We start from the raw sequence: 5,947 nt of genomic DNA, 5'->3' as shown, positions 1-5,947 counted from the left end.
GGCCTGACTGACCGGGAGGAAGACGGAGCGCTCTCAGGCAAACGGGCTGGAAATTCAAGACCTTTTTTCTCTTTCTTCTTAAGCCCCCCTCCCTCCATACTTACTTTGGTTTTGTTACATTCTTTCCTTGGGGGTACTTTTCATGACGGTAAGGTTACAGGTGCATTCTCCATTTTCGTTCTCCACCTTCTTTCCCTGAACTTTTCCCTCCCTTATGCTCTCGTCTCTCTCTCCCTCCCCCTCTCTCTCTCCCTTGTGATCTTATTTCTCCTTGCTTGCAGGATGACTGGAAACCTGTTCTTTCTTCACGAGCATAAGAACATCTCTCCCTTTAATTTGGCTTCACGTCCTGAGAGGAGCATAGCTGCTTTGTGAAATATATCAGCAAGACCAGGCTTAGTGTTAGTGTCATTTATTTTAATATCAGGACAAGAACTAAAAGCTCGCCTGAATGCACAATTTGAATGTTTGTTGAAAGGAAAGGGGAACTTGCCATTGTTAACCCGCAAGTCATTGGCATATCATTTGCTAATATTTACTGCACCTCTAATGTTTGTAGATTATAATAGAAATCTGTCGTCTGTTCATGCAATAACGCCGTTTTCTTTTGCCAGGCAGGGAGTTACACTGCAAAAAGTCAAATCTAAAATTTGCTAGAAACAAGAAACATATTCTGCCAATGGAACAAGCAAATTTTTACTTGTGACACAAGTGAACAAGTAAAAATTTGCTTGTTCCATTGGCAGAATATGTTTCTTGTTTCTAGCTAATTTTCACTTGTTTCAAGTAAATTTTCACTTGAAACAAGTGAAAATTGTCTAAAGACAAGTTATTTCTGAGCTGATCATGTCTTATTTTAAGTGTAATGAGATATTTTGACTAGAAATAAGACATTTTTACTTGAAATAAGACAAATACTCTTGGTAAGATTTTGACTTTTTGCAGTGTAGGAGTAAAGTGGCATTCTGAAACTTGAAATGCCAGTCCTGGGTGTGATGTTTTCACGCGGTGTACCTGTGAATGGCCCCGCGTTATTCAGTAAACGAGGGCTGTGTTTGTGACCTTCTCCACACACACTGTGTAGGCACAGGTCAGCCGGCGCAGCATTCCTTCAGCCTTTCATCACACGGCAAACACAAAGACGGCGGACTGAGAGGTCCTCCAGCGGAAAAGAAAAATTGCCTTATGCTTTTCAGCGTTTCATAAAACATCTTGTTGAAACGGATTTGACAACGCCGGCTTTATTAGAGCCGGGGCGGTGTGTTGCAACATAAGAAAACACACACACACACACACACACACGTAATTCCCATCTGCGGGGTCATGACGTGGATTAGAAAGCACTCGGAGGCCGGCTTGCTTTTTTCGAGCTGTTACCGAGCGAAAACCGGCGTTTGAAATGAGTAACTGCCGTGTATTGTGTGAAAATCAGCCCTCCCTGCCTTGCCGTGCCATAGATTCAGACCAGTCAGAACAGGTTTGGGCAATCATTAACAACTACTGTGGCCCAGTCTTGTGTGACAGTGAGTTTAAGCTGGAAACCCCAACCAGAACAAAGGCTCAGCGAGAATACTATGGAGAGGTGGGCTCCTCATATGGACTCCTATGCAGAATGCTCATTTTGAACTGTTTTCATGCTGCTTCCTCACTCTGCATTTCCTGTGGTTGCATCTTACACCAGTAAGCAGACACATCCTAACAAGATGAGCTTTTAACTGGAGACAGTATTGCTGCATACTTCACTGCCACGTGAAGTAAAAGAAATGACATCTCATTCATACATCAACAAGAAACGTTCACTTTCAGGACAGGTGGGTGCCTTTGGATGCTTGGATGGTTATCTCCATCTTACGAGGCAGCATTGGATATCATCACTTTCTCTAATACTGCCTGGTAATGATGATGATAGCCGTCCGCTGACTGCGAGCCACTTTAGCAATGTTAGCAGAGTTCCTTGGCTGTGGATTTCCTCAAATGGGTAAAAAAAAAAAAAAAAAAACACAGAAATGGCTCTCAGGATCCATCTTACCTGACAGTGCTGGATTGTACGACTGTTGTTCTAACACTGTCTGGTAACGATGTTTTCTGGGTGACCCATGCTCCCCCACAGCGTCCCTTCTTTCATCTCTTACAGGTTAATCCAAAGCACGGCGATGCCTTGTTTTTGTTGTTGTTGCCCCCGGGAGAGCTGCGCCACCCGCTTTCCCATTTGCATCCAGGCATTTTAATGACGTTTGATATCTGCAAGGCTCCTTTTTGCTGATAGACACACCGAAGCAGCAAGAGTCAGAGGTAGCGCACAAGTGGAAAATATTTGCTCGGTGACTCATTGCTGCTTATGAAGTTAATTCTGTGGGTATTAATCTGTGCCTGTTACGCTATGCCTGTCTTGAAAGACTTTTACAAATGCCTCGGGTGGATTGCAGCTCAATTAGTCAAAAATGAAGGGAAACAATAGAAATGATGAAAGGATAGAGACAGAGGAACAGGTGAGGCATCGGTGTGTGCATTAATATGAGTCTGAGATGAATTTGCCTCGTGTGGATGGATGGCTTTTCCTGTGCTGAATAAGAAAGACTAGACATTTTGGAGCCCTAAAGCCCTGCTATTGTGTCCTCTACTCGTTTACTTACTTCCCTGTCCTTGTTCTTTTTTTTTTTTTTTTTTTTTTTTTTTGTGTGTTAACTTTTTATGGCAACCTCACCCCGCCCAAGTTAAAGAATATCAGTCGGTTGATGGTTCCACCGGTCCTGCAGGGCCTCATTTCCTTGTTCCCTCCCTCCCCCCCCCCCTCCCCTTGCACAGAGCTGGTCTTTGTGTTGTGTGGCAGTGATTGGTCCAACTGGCCTTACCTGCGTGGCACATCCTGAAACTGACACAAGCTCACCTGAGCACTGTAACGATAAAAATAGACCTACCGAGGCTGTGGCCACCTCCTCCTGCCTGCTTTTTTTTTTCTGGTAATAAGAGCCTATTCCATCCCAGCTTTGTACAATTCGAGTTGCAAGCTTATTTAAAATGAAAGCTTCATACTGCCAAAATAAGAAAAAGAAAAAGACAGACATTTAAGGCCCAAGATAGGCTAGAATGTAAAGTCCACAGTACTTTTTTTTTTTTTTGCGTCACTGCACTGAAATGAAAAAATGAAATTATACTGAGGTAGTCTCTCAAAGTTGTAGGCTTGATTTTTCTCATCCCATCCGGAGACAAATGAATTTACCAAACCTTCAAACGCACAGTTCTCGAGGTAAAACCTGCAGACAGACAAAGGCAAATAATAAACACAGAGCTCGCCTACTGTTTGTTTAAGGAGGGAGAATTACCCCGCAAATATTGAGCCGCGCCTTTATTTGCCCACCCAGCTCCATTACCTAAGCCACAGAAACATGAAATAGCTGTTTTTTTTTTTTGTTTTTTTTTTATTTAAGTTGGTGCTTTGCTTTGTCTTGGGTGCCATATATTTCTGTCAGTGTAATGATGTAGAAAGACTGGGACAGGAAGAAAAATGACCAGGCTTACTTTGTTTTCCCTCTGGGTTTATTCTCTCTCTGTATGCATGGCAAATGGATATGTGTCGAATGTACAATTATGGATTTCATGGAAACTGCTTATTTCAACCTGTTTCTGCTTGCATCCTGTTTCCTCCAGCCCTCTTCCTCCTGTGTGTGCGGGGGACCGTTCAGAGGTCGTTGATAGGCGTCTTACCAGACATGGTTAGATGTTTTTATCTGTGTCTAATACTGTCTGGTAATGCCGTCCATTGAATGGCATTACCTTCTGCTCTCTCTTGTTTTCCGTCTCTCGCTTTCCTGCACAGTACCGTCTGCATCTGGCTTGTAGTGCATGGACAAAAGCGTGGTCCAACAAACTGCACCGTCATATTTATCGTAGTGACAGATGGGGCCAAACGTAATGTCTGTAACGGAACTATGATCCTTGCACTGGAAGATGGGTAGACTTCTTGAGGTGTCTTCCATGTGACTTGTGTCAGAGTTTCTCCGCCGAGCAGCTGTCCAGGATAACGCTTGACAAACGTCGTAATCATTTCCTGATGAATGCTGTGCAATTAGTTTTCCCAAAGGGATGTCAATGTGAATGCCATGTAGAAAAAAAAAAAAACAACAACTTTTATCTTTTGAAAGAACTGATGACTGATAGGAACTTGGCTTTTCTCCAGGTATTGCAGAATAACATCTCTTATTGTACAATTTCATCTACAATGACTCAAACTGTACACAATGTGAACTGTAATATGATGTTATGCAATGTGAATAACAAGAGCAAATAAAACGGGATGAAAACCAAATGAAAATGTCTCTTCCCTTTTTTTTTTTTAAATCTTTCAGTATGAGTTTTTATTTATTGTTCCCCCGCTTTTATTTTTTAACCATTTATCCTGCATGGTCTTTTGTGCCTTCCGTAGCGGTTTCTCTGGTCATTGTGAACTCTTCCCGCAGCCAGACCGGAATGCCAAGCCCCAGTCAGGTGTGGATCAGGTTACCGTTGAACAGAGCTCCTTTTTAAATGCCTCAGTTTACCCATGAGGTCCCCCCATCAGCTAAGCCCTCATTGTGTCCCACTCTATAGCGGCTCAGAGTAGGTTAGCTCGATAAGCCCAGAAGCACAAGGCCTGTTTTCACTGCCAGGAGCCAGGCTGTTACACTGTACTGTACAGTAGAAATCCATACACTCAGACACTGGTTTCATTTCCACATATATGAGGAGCTACGCGAGCAGTTATTAAAATGATCAGCTCTCCGTGTCTCTCCCAGGCGTGCACAGACACAGCCAATAGAGGGCCTATCGGTGTTTAATTATGACTGTTAGCTCGGGGCTTCAGTTGACTGGTTAAACGCAGCTCTGATTTTATCAGGAGGAACACAAACACAGAAACCATTTGGCCACTTACCATACCCGGCCCCAGGCCTCACTGATCTCCCACACAGGAGGCCGCCTGCTTTCAAACTCACTTCCAGCTGCAGGGACACTAACATGGAGAAGGAGGTCGTCAGTCCCAGCAGCATGGCCACACTGCAAAAAGTCAAAATCTTACCAAGATTATTTGTCTTATTTCAAGTAAAAATGTCTTATTTCTAGTCAAAATATCTCATTACACTTAAAATAAGACATGATCAGCTCAGAAATAACTTGTCTTTAGACAATTTTCACTTGTTTCAAGTGAAAATTTACTTGAAACAAGAAACAAATTCTGCCAATGGAACAAGCAAATTTTTACTAGTGACACAAGTGAACAAGTAAAAATTTGCTTGTTCCATTGGCAGAATTTGTTTCTTGTTTCAAGCAAATTTTAACTTGTTTCAAGTAAATTTTCACTTGAAACAAGTGAAAATTGTCTAAAAACAAGCTATTTCTGAGGTGATCATGTCTTATTTTAAGTGTAATGAGATATTTTGACTAGAAATAAGACATTTTTACTTGAAATAAGACAAATAATCTTGGTAAGATTTTGACTTTTTGCAGTGCAGCATTACCACCAGCATGCTGCATTTGACTTTACTGCTTTGCTTTGACAGACACATAACCAGGAATATGTCAGTTTCAGTGATTTGCCCTCCAGCTCCCCTAAAATGGGCGTATTAGCATTGTTAGCAATCATCTTTAAAAGCAGTGATTACTGCTTTTGTGCAAGCTACTGTAGACGGGAATGCTAACAATGCTAACAAGCCACTTCAGCAGCCCGAGCAGCAAAAAGCAGAACTTTCTCACACTGTAAGAGATACCTTTTTGGGGAAAGTAACCACGATTCAAAAATGTCAAGTTAGCCCTTTAAGGGTCAAGTTAAACATCCGTGTCCGTAGTCTATAGTTCAAAATATTTCCTGCTGAATTATCATCGGTTTAATGATGCAAATGCTCCCACACAAGACTCCACACAAAAAGCCCCGGGGGAAGGAAATGAAAAACTTAATCATTAAACTCTGTCTGCC

This window comes from Myripristis murdjan, chromosome 7, assembly GCF_902150065.1.
Source record: "Myripristis murdjan chromosome 7, fMyrMur1.1, whole genome shotgun sequence".
In the NCBI taxonomy this organism is placed as follows: Eukaryota; Metazoa; Chordata; class Actinopteri; order Holocentriformes; family Holocentridae; genus Myripristis; species Myripristis murdjan.
This window is presented reverse-complemented; position numbering follows the sequence as displayed.